Consider the following 23,714-nt stretch of genomic DNA (forward strand, 5'->3'; position numbering starts at 1 on the left):
AGCAATAAGAGTTCCTTGGCACATTTGTAGAGGGAAATGAAAAAATACATAATCTTATATTGTCCTTTTCCTGATGTGTCAATAGAATTTTAAGCTTTGTTTGACGTGAGAGGTTTTTTGATTTCTTCTTTATATTAAACTCCATGTTTAACGCAATAAAATTTTGGACACAAATACTTACAAATTGCTCAACACTCATTAAGTATCCCCTTTGATCTGTTAACAAAGTAAATAGAGCAATACATTAACTGATTTGATCTAATATTAAACATTTTTGTTGTGCCTTTTAATTCACATACAGTTCTTCTAGACAAAGCAATGTTTATGTGCAGTTACATTTTTCTCTCATTATATGCCATCATTTGAGATGCAATTTAATCAGGCAACTAAAACATCTGAGAAAATTCGTTACCAAAGTTGAACACAGCTGCTTTACCTTTTCTTCCAACTACACAGAAAATGCCTATAAGCCGTACATCAGGAGTTTTGAACTAGTCTTAACTACTAGATCCACTTTTGTCACTTCATTAGATGCTGGTGGACAGTCTTCAGTTCCCTGACAGCACAGTAAGAAAAACAAGACAATAGCTACATCATCATCAGATCCCCAAAACTCAACAGCCAGATTAGAAAGGCAGGAATGCCCCTATGCCATCTGCACGTCACTTCAGCTGCTCCACTGTCAGCAAGCTGACCAGCCCGCTGCGGTGGCTGGGTCAACGTGATTGCCCTGCAGCATTTGAAAACCTGACCTTTTTGTCACATATAAGTCAGAGAACATTATTCCAGCAGTATGTATGGTTCAAGCAGGGCCACGCACTTGAAATATAGTTCCAGCCAGCTTAAAGGAGAGAACAGATATAAGAAGCCACCCAGAAAAGCAGAGAATGCTGAGAACATCAAAAAATAAACTGAAATACGGCAGACCTCTGTTTTCCTTAGGAAGAAACATCCACAGTGAGGAATAACAATTATGAAGGGAACCGATGCAATCACTGTAGGTGGCTATCTCAACTCATCTCAAATGCAAAGGCAAGGAAAGCTCACCTTAAGCTATAAAAGGCAAAGGCAATCAGGCAAGAAGGACAAATATGTAGGAACTCTAATTAACGAACAATAAATGCATAAAATAAACTGCCAAAAGATGAAATCAAAGCAGCCACATGTATTTATTTTTAAATGAGACAAGACACCGGTCCACAGTCAATTTTGGTAACAATTTAATTATGACAATGAACACCTTTTAACATTTTTTTCCTGTTTCCCATGGGAAATTGTAAGCAGCTTGTTAAACTGACAAAAACATATACTTTTTTTTTTCCTCTTTAAAAACACTTCCATCAGTTTAATGACAAAGACGACCGATGTGCTGTGTAAATTCTTGCCTGTTGAACTTATGTAAAGCAGCATGCACTACTAGCAGTCACAGCGCTGCAACCACAGCGCCCAGAGAAGAGATTTCATCTGCAGCCTACAGGGTCTGTCGGGTTAAATTTAAGACAGGGAAGGGAAATTCAGTGTTTTATGATGTCCAGTGAGTAATAAAATTTTGTAGTGGCATTGATATTTTGTATACTAAAATCTACCTGTCATTTCCATGAGACACATTTCTCTATGCTTCCTGGAACACACCACAGTATTTTAGTATTCTATAAAATAATTGGAGCCTATTTATCCAAAAATATCCAAGCAGAGGAAGCCAAATATTAACTAAAATTCACATTAAGCAAGAGGATCCTAATGTTAATTTGTGTTTCAAGATTCTGCAGTAGAAAATTAAGTATAGTCAAGTGGTGATTTGAAATTATTGATTACCGCTTTAACATTTTTTTCTCTGTGTATATTACTTTCCATAAATTTGAGATTATTTGAGATGAAACATAATGTAACAAACTATTTCACCGTTCACATACCTCAGGTTGTTCTACCTGCCAAAACTGGGGTCACAACTTTGCCAAACCATTCCCTAGCATGAGGCAGAAGATACAGAAATGCATTTGCAAATCGCACCCAAAGCATACGGCAAATGACCCACGCAGGCCCTCTAGTACAAAAGAAGAGTGATTGTTCCAGAGAGTGTGGCTGAAGGACTCGGAGATTGCTTTACATAAAGCCAGGTCAGCTGTTTATGAAGCAAAACACTTTCTATTCGCAGCTGTAAGGGTTCTCCTTCGGTGGCCAGCCCCTCCCCGGGTCACTGCGGCCTAATTCTTCGGCCCGTACATCCAGCGTGCGGTAATGGCTAAGGAGAAGGCAGGGTGGTTACCCTCAAGGATCTCAACGCCACCATTGCTACCAAGCACATGGACTGTGGTGAACCACTACACACCAGGCACTCTCTGGTGCCACATGTCCTTTTTCAGCAGCTCCACAGACAAATGACAGGTAGTGTCAGTCAAAGGATTGGCGTGATGAGGAGGGTCAGTCAGAGGCCAGACACACTCCCACACCTTGGACTACAGACTCATCCCCCAGACTGCCCCCTGCCTTTTTTATTTTATTTTTTTTAAATCTGTCACCTTTACCATTCCTGTTTCAGCCATTCATGTGATTTCATTGTCTGTTATGGCTATCTCCTTCTCTAAAGCGCCTGTAGGCATTAATTTTATTTAATGTACTATATGCTTGACACTCCACATGGTGTTAATGAGTTGCCAGCTGCCTGTTGTGATACAAGAAGTATCCGCAAAGCCAGTGTCGCCTTTACTCCTGCACTGGTTAGTTTTTCTATTGTGACACATAAATGTCAACTGGTATGATCAGAAGTAAACAGTCATGACAGACAGGGAAAAAGGAGCTGACAGTTGAAGGTGATGATATCCATTAGGCTTCTACAGCTGCCACCTCCCGGGGAGACTGTTGAAGGATGTGAAATGTGGCACAGAGCTCCTGGCTAACATGGCTCTATCACAAAGAATATGCTTACCTTCAAGGTACCTGGCCTACCACCTAACCATCTGGCTTATTACCATTCAGCTAAATCCACTTATATGCACAGAAAGGAGAAAGCCATGACGGAATATCCGAAGTGCACAAAAAGGGCAGAAACATTAGTCAATCAGCCCTGCGACTCCTGAACACTTGTTAAGGGAGCATGTCATTGCCTTGCTCACTTAACCATGGACATAAAAGAAAAGAGCTTCCCAAAAAGACAGAGTTTAAGACTTCGATTAAATTAAGCTGAATCTTAAGATGTCCATCAAGAGTGGTTAGAAAGATTATATCCAAGTCAATCTTTATTCATGTTTCACTCCTCGTGATAGTAGATTAAACACTTCATTTGGTTGAAAGGAGAACTTTAAGCTGATAAATGCAGAAGCGAGAAAAATAGTGTACGTTAAATACCAAGCTGGTTTTCTTACCACAACCGGCACCAACAGGCTTCGGGTTGTGCAAATCAACCGGAACCTGTATTTGACGTGCAAGAGGATGATTGAGGAAATTTGAGACCTCCCAGGGAGGTGTCAGCGCACAGCAGCCACCAGTGCCTTCGCTCTCCCCCCCACACACCTCTCCGACATGTTCACAAGGATGTCAGGGCAGAATGCAATCCTCAGATGGCATATGTACCTCCGGGCTGCTGTAATTTATGCCAAGGCTAACACGGCTCAACCCAGAAAATTAGAGTAGTAACTGCTTCCATGAACTCCTCCTTCCATCCCCCACACCAAGAGCAATATTTTTCCTTATAAGAAGCTCGGTTAATTGCCTTTATTATACACAATATTCATTCCTTATATCTCCATCACCAATAGAACTATTATAAATTTAGCCGTACTCTTCATGCTTTTATCCCTGTATCGATTTTTATTTTTAATGTAAACTTTTAAATTATAGTGCCAGAGAAACAATGAGTTCTATAGTTACAAAGGCTAAATAAGCCAGAACTGAGAGAAGAATACAGAGAGGTGCTCAAGGTATATGACATGAAACATAACAAGTTGGTATTGTTTTGTATAATACTAAAATGTAGAAAAATGCAACTGTAAAAGTAGTTCCACTTTCTAATATACAGCAGTAATAAAGTATTGGATTCAAGCTTCATAATGAACTTAACCAGATGGGGTTTTCTTTAATTCCCTACTTCCTTTCCTTTAGCCATCTACGCTTTATTCAGTTTGAAGAATACGACTATGAGAAACAACAGTAGACACTACCAGAAATCTCTCCCTGTGTTCATATTATAGTCAAATATATAGTATTTTACAGCATATCTTGTATTTGGCTACTGTGGTATTTTGGTTGTATAGGTGCACATTCCCACCTTCAGTAAAGAAACGTTTTTTCTGTGATCCTGTTGGAGTGACTTAAGGAATATCTCCTTTAAAATTGCTAACCTAAACACAATTTAAAGGCGTCCTTAGCTTGGTCTCTATAAATATATGCACACATACAGAATGTGGGATCTCAGCATTTGCAATTAGTTGAAGGCACTGTCAGTAAACAAATAAACCTTTTATTCCATGGAATTAGAGCAATAGGTTAAATTGTCTTTTTTTTTTTTTTTTTGTCAACGAGTCCATTTTTACTCTATCGATTTGCACAAGGTGATGCGATGCACTGATTTGAATCTTATATACAGATGTGATGTTGCATTAATTGAAAAATAATTGGATTCTTCCCACTTTATAACAGCATCCTTCACCTTATCAAAGTTTTAATCTCTGATGAGTTTTGCAAATCTCACAAACCTAAAAATCACTGATTTACTTCCTAATTCAGATATGCCGAGTACTTCAAATGAGGAATTCCATAACAGCAGACTATGCAGTCTGCAATACAAACATGAAACAAAAGTAAAAACATTAGCATTTTCTTTCCATATATTGCAGCATATTAATTGTTGGTTTTGGTAATGTAGCTTATTAGTTTTGCATAATTTAAGTTTTAATTCATCGTTTAATTTTTAATTAAGTAGTCTCTTTCAAGATGAGCTTTCTGCTCAGATTTCAGTTAGATGCTAAACACGCAGCGCACAAAAGCAATGGCAAGAATGTAATATTCAGTTCATACGATTTCTCTATGATTTCAGACATGAAGGTAACCAGTTTTTCAGAGTATAAAATAACAGAAATTGTAATATACCATATAACACATAAATAATTAAAGCCCACTGACAGCAACTGAAAAACTAGTGTGGCAATTCTTATGGAGAGAACAGGAGCCATCTACTTCTTACAGGTTTTGCTATTTTTTTCCCCCAAACCTTGCAATTTTGCTAGAGCAAGAACACTGGGTTTTACAGGTCTAACTCCCAACAGAACTCTACACCATTCCACATTTAGGGAACAAGGCTAAGCCCTGAGGAAAGGTTACATTTGTTTTCATACATGAAAAGGAAATTTAGGAACAAAAAACACTGAAAACTGCAACAAAATAAGATTCGGTAGGAATTCCAATTATGTATGAAACGAGTCTGAATGTTTTAAAATTAAGAGAAATTCTCACTTCTCATAGACAACCTGTGGCTTCCTGGAAAATTCACTGAATTACGACATTACAGATTCCAGAAAAGCATAATTTTTCACTGGTTTTGGTTTGATTTTCTTAATACTTATTGAAGCAAAAAAAAAAAATAATCTGGTTTTAAGAATATATCTGTCAATTCAATCAAATTTCATGAGCCCCCCAGAATATCTCAGGCCCACAATAAACTGCCTTCAAGGTGAAGGACAGTCAGCATCAACCTGAGAGACCTCATGGAAAAAAAAAAAAAAAAAAAAAGAACAAAACAAAACTAGCCTACTACTCTTTTCTGTATGCATGAGCATAAATAAATATGCAAATATCAGTACAACCCCAGCCATTGTTTTCTTTGCAAATCACCTCAATATCCTGGAAAAAAAAAAAAATTCAGTCTTGGTTTATATACACATTTTTATAACATAACTTCAGTTGCAACTAAGACTTGAAATTTATTTTTAGCTTCAAATAGTAACATTTACAGTATCCAGAAAGTGCCCCTAGATAAAAATAAAATATCATCCCACTGAGCCAGATACATAAAAATACACAGACGCAATTACACCTTTCCTAAATGAATGGGGAGAAGCTGGCTATGCCCATGCTAGATGACACCTGGGCTTCACAGCTGAGCTATCCTCACATTTAAAGTCTCTAAACCTTGGAGCTTATTTTACAACTGTATGTTCAGTAACTGGACAAACTGCAGTGAAATTCAGGAAGGGAAGAATCACTTTTCAGATGCACCACGGAAGCTGCAGTTCCCTCATTTCCCAATAAGAAATTCACTTTATGATAGTGTTCTTGTGCGGAGGGACAGAATCCTTGACAGCACCTGCAGCTGTCAGGCTCTCGTTTCAGTGGCACAGAGAAGCGAAAACCCCGGAGGCTGCAAACTCCAAAAAATTTCCTGGAGCAAGCTGCCATAAAGTCCCCAAAATTTTGCCAGCTAGGAAGGCAGTAAATCTGCCACGAGTCTGCACTTCCTCAGACCGTTTCCTTTTGGGAAAATCCACACTCTTTAAAGAAAGTGTTGCTAAAATATTTTTAATAGCTTCCTTGCCATGCACGAGATTTCTAGAGGAAATGCGAAGTAACCAAGCCTTGCCGGGCGATCTCTATTTAGAAGCTGGCCTCCCTTAGGGCCGGAGCTCCCGTATGTGGACTGGGCTGGAGCCTGCTCTTCTAAAACCAGCTACAGGGATCACTTTCTTCATCCCAAAAAAAAAAAGCAGCACTGTGGGCTGGCCCTCAGGTGCACTGTGAAGGCCTGTCGGGGGGATGCACATCAAGATGGGCTGCAGGAGCCTGGTGTTGCACACCTTCGTGCTGCTCTAACAGGCTGCTGTTTTGAAGCGGTTAAACCACAAACACCATGTTCAGCCAAAAAACTCGACTGGGGATGCTTGTGGGAATGCTAGGTGTCTCGGTTTGGGTAGTTGCCTATTTAAACCAAGTATGTCAGAGAAATTCTGATGGGCTAATGATACTTTTGAAACTGTCTGTATCATTTTAAAACATGTTTTTGCACAAGGGTTAAGACATAACAATGGGTTAAGGTTAACCAGGGTTAAGACGTAACAATGTCTGCAATAACAATAACAATGTCTGCAGCAATCCTAGTGGAAAGCCGCAAACACAGCTCTGAAGCAAAGAGCTGAAAACATCCAGAAGGAACGGAAGAGGGAGGTTGAGACCTAGTGGTATCACTTCACTTGCATCTGGTTAAACTTTCTGACAGGAAGATCTGGATGGACCAGCACTCACCACAGGAAACGGTCACTTATTAAGGGTGTTACAACAGCTCTAGAGAGAAAAATATGAACCACAGCATCAGGGAACCGTCATGTGGCTTCCCAATAGCATGGTTTTAGCACTACTAAAAGAAATAATAAAAGAAAGCTTTGAAAACCAACTCGGCATTTCAGAATAAAAGTGTTTTTTGTTTTTTCTTCATTAGGTGCAGCAAGATAGCACGTCTCTACATGTTCAAGATCTGAGTAATTGGGTCACTTGGCCTGTGTGCGTAACCTATTTCACTGTCATATTCATATAAACAAACAATTATTTTTAATAATCACTCATGCTGCTTGACTTACTATCTTATCAGATAGCAGCAGTGCATTCCAGCAATACGAAAGAGCCATGACAAAAACCCATCAGCCAGCCTTCAGCTGCGTACCAAAGCACTGCAGAGAATGAAGATAGAAGAGAGAGCTTTGCCATGTCCTGATCCCGAAGGCCAGGCAGGGAGGGCTGAAGCGACTCCTGCTTCCCCGCCCACAGATACCACGGGAGCAGCCTCTGGTACCAAAAGGTGCTTCAGAGGACTCCAGAGGCACTGCTGCAGACCAGTACCTGGGTGGTGGTGGTAAGGAGCTGCTAAGATGAGTAAGAAGGGCTTCTGGTAGAAACCTTCCACTTCTCGTTACTGACCGTCCAATTAGAGTTAAATTTGCACTAGGGTTGAGCGACAGCAGTGCAGATGCCTCAGCCCACATTGCCATGTTTAAACCTGGCACTCCAGTTTGTCTGAATGCGTTGACAACCCAGAAAATGTGACGAGGATGTAAGAGCCAGCAAACCCAGCCCTAAAGAAAACTGTAATTCTACGAACAGCGCTGTTAGCAAATTTTGGCTTCTCGTGGCGTTATGCCTCTTGAGTGATTCAATCCCCGGCTGCAGTTTTCATTGCACAGAGCTTTCCCCTGGCTGCAAGGATTGGCAAACACGAACAACACACGCACACATACATATATATACACTGGATCTTTTCTCTCCATCAGGGCACTTATCATGGCTTTTTTTTTTTCCCTTCCCCAGACACCTATCTCCACAAAACTTTCAGGAACAGAGGGCATAACCTGAAGTACTATAATAAGGTGTAAATCACGCCTCAAAGACAGATCGATCAAAGTAGGGGAAGGTAGTAGGCTGTTCATCTCTCAAGGATTTAAGACATTACCTTCAAATGGAAAAAATAAGCATTTTAAAATTTCCTTTTCCTTTCACCTAAGGCCCTAGCAAGCAGTATAAATTTTGAGCAGCCATATCTATTTTTCAGTGGCTAAACTGGCAAATGTTTCTGGGCATTACCATATTTCACAAATCGTGCTGGGCTTTCTGTTGTAGTTTTGGGCCCAGTGAGATTCAGAAAGTACAAAAGGGCACAAAAGATGCTGTACATTCTGTACCCAGTAAACTCTGATCTGCGATTGATTTATGCAGTGTGCTAAGTCTTTATTTCTTTCCCTTTAGCTTGGCAACATAATTTCACTTTGATGGTCAGCCTTTCAATTAATCAAAGTGGACACAGCATTTGCAGCTTCTTTTGAAGTCAGAAAGAATTGTGTGCTCAGGACCTCTTAAAATGAGACCACTTATTTAGGTACTTAAAGATGGCTGTCAACACCTACCTCCAGCCTCCTAAGTTCAAAATTGCTGACTTCAGTAATTTGCCCGAGGAAAGTGAGCCAGGGGCACAGAGCGACTTCACATAATCCTACCTCTCCTGACCAAAAAGTCCTTGGCTCTTAGTTATATGTGCAGACAAATCTTTTCCTCAGCTGGGTTGCCAGCACTGAGACGCGTTCATGCAGGGCGCAGCAGACTACTTCTGGAACCGGGGTTTGGTCAAGCTGTTTTCTGAGGGGGGGATCTGATGACCAACTGCAATTATGTGCTAATGGGATCCAGACGTGGATTTGCAGAAATGAGAAGAACACAGCAAACTTACAAGGCATTGTTCTGTGTCTGAGTGCCTGGATGAACCGCATCCAGGTCTGCTGAGCGCTGGCTTTACCATGGCTAATTTTGGTGCCTGGCCTGATACATGAAGCACTGACACACAGCAGACCAGCCTGCAGGCAAGCAGCACTCGTGCTGGAGAGCATTATGTATTCACGAGGACTCCTCTCATAAACTAAGAAGTGCTAGGGCATTCATAAGAAGTAGAAAGAGAGTTAGTGGCTGGGTGGAGCTGATGCATTTTCCAGTACGATGTCTTTTTTCCTTCAGTTGTATGTCAAGCAGCCTGTCTGCGCTGACAGGCAGGCGCAGCTAGCGCAGGTGACGGGGGATGATGTGCTACATGAAGGAAGCCACCACAGTTCAGAGCAGGGCCCGCAGCGGGCTGGCACCCTGGTCGTTAGGCCACAGCAAAGGCAGGAGTGCCAGAGTAGGGCTGTGGCTCCCTTCTGCCCTTGTTAAATCACAGTTAGCAGCAGCGCGCCTGAACAAGCGCTTTGCTTTGCTCTACAGGCTCCTCGCGAGACATACACACACGAACTACAAAGTCCAGAGAGGAGATGCAGCGCTGGGAATGGTGACACAGGTTTTGCTTTGCAACTTGTAAGGGATCACAGAAACCGTAGGCGCTTCTCCCTTCTGTTCAGAAACAGCATCTTGCTACTTCCCTTGTAACACCTCACACTTCACACCAGCATAGCGGGTAAAACATCTGCTTTGTAAGGGTTTCAGTGTATGCTGGCTTCAAGTACTCTTCTCTCCTTTAGAAACAAATGGAGCTCACTGCAGACTCAGTATTTAGTTGCCTGTAAACATCCAGCTAGCATTATTCTCCTTTCCTTCAGCAAAGCATTTTGCCTCATGCACTGCCACATATCCCTCCACAGCAATGTTGTTTAACAGCACTACTGAATCCACCGGTAGACCGCATTCTTGGGCCTACTGGCTCTACACAAACAACACAAAATAAAAATCTCTAGCAATTGCAAAAACAGAGGAAGGGGGGAGGCAACTCAGAACATATAGAAACAGCAGCACCTTCCCACCCCAGAACAAAATCTGTTGGACACTGCACTGCTATGCACAGTAAGGAGTAGAGCCATTAGCAAAAGCTTGCTGTGAAAATGAATGAAAATTCCTCCAACTGTAAAGTGCAATGCTGTTAATAATCAACCTTCAGATATTTTCAAAATCCACTCATATTTAGGTTTTCCTCTAGACTTTTTAAAAAAAAAAAAAAACAACTTTAAAATACATGAGTAAGATCATGTGAGTAAGTACACGGGATGTGTTAAAAATTTTGTATATGCTGAATTATGCTTAAAACCCTCAGTATATCTCTCTCTGTCGAGTCACAACTTTTGCAACAGCAAACATACAGCAAGTCTTCACAACAAACTGAGATTTACAGGTTATTGCTGGTCGACAGCTGAAGTTCAAGAAATTTTATAATTACACTACTTATTGCACTATCAAACACAACTGTAGAATAAGAACTCCTAATCAGAAGTGATCCATCAATGTTTAGAATAAAAACATGTCAGCCAGTCCATGCTCTAAAGCTTTAAAATAAAAAAAAAATAAATGCACTTTACAGATCATAAATTCTTTAAATGCAGATAGCAGTAAATTGAAGTATCTATTCAATCTAATGCAGTAGCCTGTGATAGCAGCTATTTTACCATCCCTACCAGGACCAAGAGATGACAATGTTTACTATTATATCACCCTGGAATGGAGAGAAACAAAATACTTTCCCCTCCCAGATTTGATTGTATTCCAAAAGGAAAACCTGGAAGCTAGATCAGAAAAATGCCTTATAGGCTCCTAAATAACCTGTTCAATCCACATACACAAAAAATGCCTCATTGCAAACCTTTAATAGTACAAGAAATACATATAATTTTAAGGAAGACGAATGGTTTGAAGACAATTGAACTGAAGCAGTAGGAATATTGAAGACAAGTCTGCACCTTAACTGTATTTATTCTTTCTTTTGAAAAGATGATCTCCAGTGAATCAGTGTCCTCAACTGTGTACTATCTGCCCTAAGCAAAGGTGTCTAAGACCGAGCACAGTACCAGTCTGCTGCACCTTGAAATGCACCACGCTACCGCTCACTTGCACAGAAGATGGCCAAAACGCCTTATGCCTCCCAGTTTTCGCACACAACTTCCTTTCCTACAGAAAAGGGGAATTAGAAATTTCTGAACGTTTCACCTTAATATGGAATCAAAAGAAAAGGCTGACTGGGATCAAGAAATGCTGCTCAGATCACCAATTAAATATAGCCCACGGTAGGCTATTTCACTTCCTTCTTCTAATTTGCTACATTTATTAGGGTTTTACCGGGCGCGCTGAAAGAAACAAAATACAAGAAAATATTTTTAGATTGAATAGCATGATGAAGGACAGAGCGTGGCTCAGTTTGGTTCTGTTGCTGCTCACATAAAGAAAAAAAAACAAAATCTGATACTCAGTCTCAAGTAAACTATATAGTTAGTTAATTATCTTTTATTCTTCTTTATGAGTTAGCTTTAAATTACTGTGCATTGCTTTCTTTAGTTTTATTAATAGGATACATGAACATATACAAACCTGTGAACCACTCAGGTACTATTATCCACTATCCTGCCTTTAAATATTGTACCCACCTATCTACTATGACATAAAAGTCTGTGAGGACATCACACAAGCTACATGTTTGGAAGCTAATCAAAAAGGAGAAACAACACCATACAAAAATATGATGTAACCAATAACACAGTGCAGAAACAAGCAACAAAAGACCTGTCCCAATCAGACGCAGCTTGCCTTCAGTTCTCGCTGCAGTCAGGGAAAACTTACCCCTCCACACCTCTCATTACTGCAAGAAAAGGTCAAACAGCTGTGGCAAACACAAGGCAACCAAAATTAAGGGTACTCCTACACACATTAATGTGGAACAGGTGCGCAGGTGAGTGCTGCCATGGATCAAGTTTCTTGGTTGCAAACAACCTGTGGAAATATTTGCATAACCTATTCAGCTCTGTGAACTGGGTCATGATTTGTATCATATGTGAGTGAGTAACTCACAAATACAGGTTTATAAACAAACAGCTTACTAAAGATCACCCACTCAAGCCCACAAAGCACACTTAACCAGGAACAGACCAGCGGTTCCTTTCACCCAGCATCTGTGCCTCCAGCTTCAATGTTTGTGCTGTCTAGCAAAATTCCTGACCGTGCATAGCTTTCAGTCAATCAATCTAGCCATGACACAGGAAAATAAACTATTTACACAGCGTTATATCTCAGCTAACCATTTGGAGTTAGCCATTACTGGAAGTCTTGTCTTACGTAAGAGCGTTGCTATCTTTATTTTTTGTTTTTAAACAAAAACAAAACCAAAATCCACAAGGGATATTATTAAAAACTGCCTTAAAAACAGGAACGTAAGGCAATCCAGATACTTTCACATCATGCACAAGCCAAGGCACGCTACTTACATACACATGCGCATTATATGAAGATACATATAACTTTATACATCATAAAACCACATCACATGAAAATTAACCTGAATTTTAAAGAGCGGAAGATTTAAAGAACCATCTAGAGCCTGCTTTATCATCTGATAAATGGGATGTTTTATATGGTTTCCAAATTCAATACCAATGACTAAGTTTTTTAATAACATTTATTATTTGTAGCCCCTCTCACTGCTTGCTATGCCTTTCCTCTCACCTCTCCCGTCCAAATGTATGCATCTCCTTGGCAGCGTGCTGCTTGCCTTCAGGGAGCTGACCTTGGAAGGAGATCACACAGCCACCGATGGGTGTCCTGCACGAATCCTCTGGGACCTTTTGATTTCTCTCTCTTGTTTTTTCTTCTGCTGCCTCCCTTGTTGTTACCATTCCCATGCTCCAAAAGTCACAATCATCTTTTATCCCAATCCTTCTGATAAGCCTAACCAACTGAACTCCAAGGCAACTGACCTCCTCTCAAGCTTGAAGGCTGCAGATTCTGTTTCAGACCTGAGGAAGTGCTAGAACTGCCCAAAGCCTGTGTGCCTTTTCTATCTGTCAACTAGTCTACTAAAGGTGCTCTCTCATGAGCCTAGCCTGTGAATTTTCCACACTGTATGGCTCATCTACAAATGGTGCTCTGCTTTCTTCTCTGCTCCACAGCAGCCACTCACCAAGTGCTGAGGGATGCTTCATTGCAAAAAAGGTACCTAAGCATTTGGGTTAAACATTCCCAAGCACGTAACAAAGAGGCAGAAAAGAAGAAGAAACCAAATGGAATGAAAATTAATTTTAAAATCCTCGGCCCTCCGTATAAAGAAAACTCCACGCCAGAAGTCAAAAGAGTCAGGATGCAAGTTCTCCTGGTATCGACACTCGCAGGCAATCACTCACCTTTTTATGGAGAACAGTGACCTTTTTGATACAATGGTGACCCAGCTTAGAAGAGTACATGGAAAAAAGTTTGGAAAAAAAAAAAAAAAAAGCCTTCCTTGAGATCAAAATGTAAAAATGTAAATGATCTAAAAGTACCTCTTTATTAAAGAGTTGATGAAAGTGTGGGTCAGTCCTATTATCCTTTTAAATTAATAAAAAATTCCTGATCTTTTAAAATTCAGAAGAATAATGTATATTTAAAATATTCTGTAATTACCGCAAAAGTATTAATTAACAGTTCATGGATACATAAGTAGTGAGATGAAGGAATGAGCGATCTACTCACTATAAATATAAGCTTAAAAAATCATTTTATAGCATTTTTGTAGCTGTGTGATGTTAGGCAGGTCATAACACTAGTACTTTCCTCTGAAAACCTAATAATTATTAACCTTTTTAATTTTTAAGCTGAATATTGACTTTGCAATAAATTGGAGTAAGTTCAATCTTACAGTCAATTCCAAACATGAAAGAGTTTCTCTTCCAGCCACACTGACCATTAGTGCTAATTTACAGATATTTTCTTAGGCTTAACTTAAAGGAAAGTCTGAATTATCTTACTGCAAACGATTTTAAGTAACAGTACAATAATTCATATATAAAGCACAGAATTACAAATACATAAAATCACTATTTTCTCTAACAAACTACAAGGGGATATTGAAAGTTATTCCACACTGTACAGAAAAACATTAAAATACACAACACAGTCTTCTGTCTACAAAAAGACGAGAGAGTATTCAGAGAGCAAAACTACGGTGAGCAATTCTGCTAAATTCAGCCCCTCAGAAAATGTGGTAACTTCAGAAACGGTATTGGATTATTTCCTACATTTTTGATGTGTGTGTCTCAAGACAGAAGCCTACTTCAAACAAAACCTGAAGCACCATCAAGAAAATTGTTTCAGATATCCTTTTTTACGTGGACAGCAGTCACCATCATGGTCCAAAAGATCCTTGTGTCACACACTGCCACACATCTGCTCAGCTAACTGATGGAATAGTGGTCAATGTTCTCTGATATGATCCAAGGAATAAAAGGAGGGGGAGAAAAAAAGAGCAAGTCTAAATAAATTTACATGTAATTTCCTCCTCAGAATTCTTCTAATTATAAGGATAAATCCTGCTATGGAAATCCATCACCAGCATAAAAATAGACCATTATATAGATTTAGTAAATTTGCTAAATTAATAATTCAAATAATAAAATAATTATTTAAATAAATAAGTAGAAACACAATTTAAATAAAATACTTTAAATTAATAAATGATAAGATAATAATTTAAATAATTTAAAAAATAAATTTCACTTTTATTTTTAATAAACTGTCAGGACTCAGGCATCATGGGGACTGCCTTCATCAGGAAATAAGTCAAAACAGAAAACAGCAAACTCATTATATTCAGGTCTGTAGCGGAGGCAGTGCTGAAGAAGAGGAAATGTGCTGGGGTCCCTCCACCCAACAAGCTTTCAGATGTTATCAGAAAACCTTGCTAGTCTATAAGTGATCAACCTTGCATTCATATTATGCGTTGCCCAATTTCTACTGCCCTAGACCTCAGTCTTACGCAGCTCTTGAGGTATCCGAACCCTCCAGCATACCAGCAGTGTCTCCCAACACTATGTCATCAGCAGGTTTTCATAACTACAGTTTTGTTTCCAGTCTGTGTGCAGCAAGGTCAATAATGAAAATATTTAATAAGATCTATCCTAGGTATAACCTTCAGAGTAATCACCTGCCAGACCTCTCATTACTTGCTTTAATATCCTTTGTCAAGTCTAACAGTCTGACTTTTATCCATTCTCACTATAGCCTTACACTTCTTCACTAAAAAAGACAACTTTTCCTGCTGATCAATTTTTTCCCCGTTTTTTAGGCTCTCTGTTCTCACCTTACAGGTTTTTTTTTTAAGGTGGTTACTCACCCTCTTAGATCTACAGGCCTTTCCTTCAAAGGTTTTTAATCTCATGAGCCAGATGCTGAGGCTGTGCTCTGCGGGCCCTGGTTAACCTTCAGAAAGAACACACACTTCTTCGCATGAAGATTTACTTTCCACAGCAGCTGCTGGCAAGAAGCCAAAAAAAAAAAATCTAGCATAGTCATCTTACAGTCATAACAGCTCCAAAATAATTTTAAGAATATTGCTAATCTTGGGAAAACATGGTATCATGTTCTTTCAAAAAGAGGAAAAAAAAAAAAAAAAAAAAAAGAACTGAAGAACTGTACATAGTAAAACCACGTTACAAGAAAATGATTGTATCCTACCATCAAAAGACGCAGTCCTTCAATGGGCTGTCCAAATTTAAAAGTCATAGTAATACGAATGTGAAGTTGGCCTCTGGCTGAACTGAATTTCAAGCTGATAAACTATACCATTTTAATTCACAAAATGTATTACAGCACAAACCACACTGTCTATGAATGATGGCTGTAGAGTGCCAGACAGTCAATGAAAGATGAAGGCGGCTGCATAATGCCAGTATATGATGCCCAGCCTTCTCTTAGCTCTAAGAGATTCCACCTGCTTCCCCATAAGAATTTGTGGTTATTACTTTATTTATTTTTTTTCACAAGACCAATTCAATAGGATTATAACAAAAATCATCACACAGAACTCAGATGGATTCCACCAGAGAGAAAGCAGAGGCTCTTGCAAGATCGGGTCCCAGTAGCTCCTAGAAAGCACACCTCTGGCATCGCACGAGTGCCAAAAGATAACGCCGGGTTGTCTAGAGCCCTATCCTCCCATCTACTGGGTGGGAACACAAAGCTGGTTTCTATTCGGGGCTGTGAATGAAGAAGGAAGAGCCAAGGCTCACAGTACAGTATACTTTCCCTACCCCACAGTTAGTGCTGAAAAACACTTCTCCATACTCAGCACCCAGTTTTAACCTCAAGCCTGAAGGTGCCAGTTAGCTGACGAGCCTCTTGCTACCAGTCCCAGCCTGCTACTTTACCTTACATTCAGTTTCTGCTTGGCTGGAGGTTCAACCTCTGAACCCTCTGCCGTCTCAAGACGTTACCTCCTTGGAAGATCTGTCTTGGTTGCTTCCTAAACTGGACATGATGCGATCTTGCACCAGTTTCTCTACCTGCTCAGCTCAACTAAAACAAATAAACATAAAGGTAAATAGGCAGCATGTTGTTTGCAACATTTACTATTGCTATTATATTAATGAATTTAGATATTTTAAGTCGTCATTGTTAAACAGGATCTTTATACACAAATCTATACAAAAAATCTACAAAGTACATCTGTTTGTTTTTTTTTTTATTCCAGCTTCCACTTAAACTTACGAAAACTAAAACACGGAAGAGCATTGTGCTCTTTATTAAAAGAGGATGAAACAACTTCAGAGACCAAGAAACAAACAACTAAATAAATAAAAACAGTTTAATATATTCAAGCAGTCCAAAACGACTACACACACTTCTTTGAACTGCATTAGATTCTGCTTGGGCTTAAAGAAACCAAAATAAAGTTGTGAACCATTCAGCATACAGGACCACAGAAAAGATTTTTAGCAATAACCACCACAGCTGAATGATTTCCCCTACCCAAATATCAAAGGAAAATAGCTGTCAAAAGTGTAAATTAAATCGCTTTTAAATTGAACAGAAAATTATTTCCTATTTTCCACAGGTTATGATTTGGAATGATCTTAAACCTCTGGAAAAGAATTTCCCAATTTTCAAAAATTCTGAAGCCCAATTACAAGTAATTATAGCTTTTCATTTTCAACATGATGAAATAATTTGATACTTTTTACAAGAGGTCTGGTTTAGCTCAAAATAGACAAGTGCTTCTGCAATGAGTTAGTACACAAAGACAATAAAGATCATTCTCAAAAGAAAATCAGGGATACATGTTGGCTATAAATCATAAATGGAGCATTCAGGCAAAAATAGTTTGTGTGTTCTACAACTGCCACTTATTTCCATTGCATATGAGTGAGATAAAGTAAACAGACCACTGACAGTTTTGGCTTTCAAATACAAAACGGGTAAGATTTGAAAGAAGAAAAAGAAAATGTATAGTATAATCACTACCGTTAGATCTAGTTTTAAAGTATAATTTGGAGAAATAGCGTGCATGAATACAAGCTTTTCTATATTCTCATTACAGAATAAAAGCAAACTAGGACCACATAGCATTAAATTAAAGCTAAATATTATTTTAAGTATCTTGTTCCCATGTCCACTTGCTTTCTCTCCCCTCAGGAAATTCATTTCTTTCTTATTTTATGGGAAAATAAACTATATTCACTAAATTATATATTTCAGTAAAACTCATTGAATCTCTCATACAAATCTGAAGCTCAACCAGCTCCAAGTCAGTCCATTGCACTTTGCAAAAGTCCTGTTGTAAATGAAAAATATAATTTGAATAGAATTATACCCACACTAACTTGTATTTGAACCTAGATTTCGGGTATTATGTAAGACTACCTAGTAAATACCCAGTGCAATAGTAAACCTCTACACCTTTAGTTTTTAACGATAGAGGTCTGCACGACAGCTCTAAGTTATAAACACTTGACCTAATACACATACCAGTAGCAAGAGGAACATTTTACATGTAGGGTAGTGATTATCATTTAAAGACATTTATCAAAGAGAAGCAAACTTTAGCCTTTTAAGCAGAGCAGTGCAGTCTAATCTGGAGTCAGAAAAAGCTTCAGACACAAATTCTTATATTCCAAAGCCTGCAAAAGGAACTTTGCAGCCAGCCTCTGATTTCCCATGTTCCTACCTTCTATTGGTTTCTTTGAAGGTCACCTGTTTACACTGTTAGCCCTTCAAAAACAGGGAACTTTAACCATTTGCAAGACCCCTAGCACACTGTTTTTTACAATATAAGGAGACAATGATATAAAAAAATCCACCAATATAATAATAATAATAATAATAAAGCCTTATGGCATCTTTATAACATTAAAAGTGGCAAAGGTTTAATACTTTTCCATAACAAAATGTATCTTCTTTAGTGGCTAATGCTACAAATTGATTAAAAATGTGCAATGTATTATAAAGTGACATACAAAATCAAAAACTACTACTTCTGCGATGTATCCGAGCACCTGGTTGCCATTTAGCTTTCACAAAGAAAATTAGGAGACGGAGCACTGACATATTCAGCCGTCACATCTAGATTGGGCAACACACCCAGGTTTTTTTTGTGGTCAGTCTTCTGAAAGCGAAGCAGATCTTCAACAGCTATTAAAACAAGTATAAGCCAAAGGAAAAGAAACAACTGCTTAATCTCTAGCAATAAAGAGCAAAGTTCTGATTTTCTGGACAGACAACAACAAAATGAGATAATTTACATGAGCGGACATTCAAGACTTTTAATATAACCTCAGACTTTGGGCATGGGCACACATCAGTTTGACCAACAACAGATGTATGAAGGAAGAAAGTACACCAGCCAACAAAGAGGCAGGCACACTACCATCAGAAAATTGGCATCTACAGCCCTCCTATTCTGTCAGGTAAATATATTGCTGAATGCTATGCAGGACTTATTCATATTATATGATATAATTCTATACCTTTATTACGTACATCTTTTTAACATTACCCCTCCCAAAACATCAGACAACAAAGCTCATTTTATATTTGCATTGGGCAAATATATTGTTGTTGTTGTTTTTTATTTTTTCCCGTGTTTCTCATGTTTCAGAAGACCAGATAGGGCACTGCATTATAGGAGTTGTTATATATCCTTGTCTGTCTTGGAAGGTTAAAACAGCAGGACGACGTTTCTCTGAAGGTTAAAAGCAGTTCTGAGAATGTGCTAGTGAATACTGCTTGCAGACTATGGGATTATTGTAATAATCAACATATCAATATGGAAAAAATTCTTAGAAAAAAATGATTTTTTTTCTTCTTTATTTGCACTACCAGACAGCATTTATTATTATTGTTCCATTCTTCCCAGGCAGTTGATGTGATTAAAGCTTGCAGTCAATTTTGGGTACTGTTTTCTCCAGTGTGTAGCAGCCAGAAGTATGTTCGAAAACCCTTGGGTTTCCTCGTCTTCCAAGACCCACTCAATGCAAATTGAAAGGACAAGTAATAAAACAGGAGACACTTGGCCTACATATAGAAGTAAAACTATTCATAACGAACTCTAAGCAAATCAAGAGAAATTATTAACGTTAGGAGATAAATACACAATGGTTTTAACCATGCCAAGCACTTCTCCTGAATGTGAGGCCTTCCATCCACCAAACAACTCTAAGCACTGGCAGAGGTCAGAGGAGTGCTGAGAGGTCTGCAAAGGTGAGGGTGACAAGGAGCTGTGACAAGCCATAGCCAGCCAAAGAGCAAGCTACGTCTGAGGCTACTTGTGGCCTGCAGACTAAAGGCCCTGTTGTTACACCTCATGACTCAAACGTAAACATTAGATACCTTCAGTCCATATAAGAAGTTCATGTCACAAACTAATACCACAGCCAGCCTGCAGTTGGCACAGTTGTTGAAATTCATCCTGCCAGCTGCACCACTTTATCTACTTTACAGAATATCTAGAATACAAACAAATAAGAGGTAATTATAGTCTATCACTCTGAAGAACTGTCAGGATATCTTCTCCACAGGAAAAAAAAAAAAAAAGTGACTGTCTCCAACTTGATTTACTCCTTGTCATAGGAGCTAAGAAGATTACAAAGTCCCAATCTTCTCTAGCACGGTTTAGACAGAGCAGCCCACTAGACACAAAATTCAACCTTGTCACAGAGAAAATAAAGACACATCGGGCAGTCCAGGACCCAGGAGGGCACCATTTGCATCTCCAGAGAGGAAGAAAGGATAGCTGTAATTTGTAAGCAAGAAGTACAGTCATTCATTAAATGAACTTATTTTAGCAACTACAGCCATCCGTGCCTTGGGCAGGGATGTGGGTGATGGAGAAACTTTAAATGTGCTTTGGTTTTACAGTGATCTTTGCCTTCTACTGATCTAGTTCAGGAAGTGGCTTTATCTTCACTGAAAAGCAGACATAAATAAATTATCCATTTCGGTTTTGTTGATTTACGTATGAGAAGATGAGCTTTGTGCTGCTGTGCTCACTGCTCTCCGCCATTTTGAGACAACTGATCTTCCAACTGGGTGAATGTCACCTGGAGCACATGTGAAAACATGCTTGTGTATCTTTTAGGGAGACAATGGTATGTCAGTATACAAGTAGTATATTTGTGGTATTATCGGTATACAAATAGTCATCTGATCTGGATAGTTTGTGCTCAAAGCAGTCTCTTTCTGTAAATTTTGACTAATAGCAGTAGAACAGTCAATAGCAACAAAATATCCTGTGATCAATCCAGACAAAGTAGAAGAAACACACCAAGAAACTGACAACCACTAAATTCTATACAAAGTTTTAGAGAACCGTGATGACACACTTGCTCTTTACAGTTCAATTAGTTCTCTCTAACCTGGGGTCACATTATAGGAAAGTCTAGAAGGTTTTTTTTTTTAAAAAAAAAAAAAAACAAAAACAAAAGAAGAAGAAGAAAAGATTCTGGAGAAATTAATTAGCATTTCTGTGACCAAGCTGTCACAGAGCAGCCTCTGAAATCCATGTTCAGAAGAAGCCCTTCATTGATTTGTTATTGTTTGGGTTTTTTTTGGAGGTGTCCATGCAAATGCAGCACTCTACCTGAGGGCAGCAACTTGCAGCACTGAAGCACTGTTCTGAAAATAAAACTTAATCAATCTGCTGTTGACCAAAATCTTAGAGCCAAATTCTCTCAAACTTAAGAGATCAATGACACTGGAATCTCAAGGCTCACTACAATGGCTTTGTAATTAGCCTGCAAAAAAAAAAACTTTCAGAAACTGTAAGTTGAATATTGTGCAGTTGGGTTTCTCCTATGAGAGGCAAATCCCTGAAACGAACAGATTAGTCACAAGGCCCTTAAGGCAGAAAAGTAAGGAAAGCTTCTGTTCTCTGCAACTCTTAACACAAGGGACTTCCAGTGAAATTTAAACATTATAAATAGGCAATACTCTATCATACAATTCATAATTAGACAGTGGAACTAACTGCTACAAAATGTCATTAAGGCTGAGGACTTAGCAAGGCTGGAAAAAGGATTAGACATTTATATGGGGTAACAAAAATATCCAGAGCTCTAATAATTTTCAAAGATCTATTAAATATCATGTTCCAGAGTTTAACCCAAAACTCAAACCAAGCAAAGACTGTGAGGCTTCTTGCATCTTCCTCTGAAACCTCCACTGTTTTCAGTGGACACTGAATTGGTGTGGCTTAACAAGCCCTGTCTGTCACTGCAATTCCTTCACGTCTTTAAACAAACAAAATAATCAAGTTGATCAACTAACGAGCTGGGAACCAAGAGGAATGGGGAGCAACGTGTCAGGCTTTGTCCCATCCTGGCAGCCAAACAAACATGAAGTGGAGAGCAATGCCTCTGAACCCCTGTCCTTCCAACGGGATCGAGAAACCTGTACTGCCATCAAAACAGTGGATCATACCCTGAACCTGGCAGGCTGACTAGCAAGCACTTGACTTCACTGGGAAGTCAGTGGGCTTCTTTGACTTCTTCAATAGGCTTCTTTCTTTCCTAGGTTTGTACAACTTGTTCTTTAACATTGCAAACCTTTTGTAAACCATTGTAAACATTTAATAGTCATTAAATATACCGTAACTTTGTTAATATTAATTTCATTATTATTATACACATATGCAGATAATGTAGAGAAAAATCTATAAGTGGAAAACATTGCAGTTTAGGACCTGAAAGCATTTGGATACTGTATTCCTATTACATTAAAATGAAATTTAGTTATCAACAGTACACTATGATCCAAGCCACAGAGAATCTTTGCTTGATAGAAAGAAAAAAAAAGGAAAAAGAAATAACTTTATTTGGCCACTGTGTTATAAACGTACTTAAAACTAAAAATAATAATAAAAAAGAAACCCTCAAACTTATTAACTCTCAGACTCAAAAGGGTAAAATACAGTTGATCTCAGAATTAAGGTGTCAGGATAAGCTAAAAAGTTTTTTCTGCCACTGCTTCTTTGTTCTTTCCTTCTGTGTAGGCAGCCCTGTAGTATCTACTCCTTTCCCCACAAAATAACCTGTCCTTGATTCTAAGTATCCCAGAGGATATTCTAACTCTCCAAATCCTATGGCCTTTGTATTTCTCACCTCTTTTACCAGCTCCACAAGAAGCAGGCAGTGAAGGGGCCACATCTAGACCGAGACCTGGCAGAACAACCAGGTACTAACCAGTTGAAGAAGCCAAAACCCCAAGGGTAAGATATTATCTTGCGCTGTCTAGAAGACATGCAGCATAAATCCACTCTTAAAACACCATGGCAAAAGGTTTAAGGAAAAACAGAAGTGCAATGAAAATCCTTAATTCCAAATCCATACACACTAATCTCTGTTAAATAATACGCCTATCTTTAAAATACGAGGTAAGGTTCTACAAAAAACATTACCTTGATAGTTCCTATACAACACGGGTCAAAAGACTGTCTTCCTGTGTAAATATTTGCACTGCGTACTGAAAGTAACATTTCAGCCTGTGCATGCAATTACTAAATATTAAGTAAATAGCTATGGATCACATGTACAAAGGTGAATGCAAAATGCAGCAATATTTAAATTAAGATCAAAACAAGAAACAGCCCTTTGGTGGTTTTTTGTTGTGTTTTTTTTTTTTTTTCTTCTTTTTCTTTAGAGTGTGTTAGATAATAAATATCCAAGAGCTCTCCAAGGCCTCAGAGCAGATTGGATCAGTTTCTTTATGTTTCCTTTTGTAATCTTGTCGCAGAAGCAACGTATCAAAAGATACAACCTGCAATTTGGTGGCAAAGAGAAACACTGCACCTCCCTCCCGTCCTTGAAGGCTTTTTTTCAAAAAGCAGAAAGGCGAATCTGACGACTTGCACTGAAATGTTCAAATCAAGAATTTTATGACTCAACTCACCCTCCTCTACACTGAGGACTCATACTAATCCAGCAGATCAGATCCACTAAGTCACCAACCATGGCACTCCATAAATTCATAGGAAGCCTGAG

At 38.8% G+C, this 23,714-nt stretch overlaps 1 protein-coding gene across 6 annotated transcripts in view; it reads right to left on the reverse strand.

Moving 5' to 3' along the window:
• ZNF407 (zinc finger protein 407) overlaps window positions 1–23,714 on the reverse strand; it is a 335,386-nt gene that overhangs the window by 246,812 nt on the left and 64,860 nt on the right. The window lies entirely within an intron of this gene.

Source organism: Aythya ferina (assembly GCF_964211825.1).
Source record: "Aythya ferina genome assembly, chromosome: 2".
Lineage (NCBI taxonomy): Eukaryota > Metazoa > Chordata > Aves > Anseriformes > Anatidae > Aythya > Aythya ferina.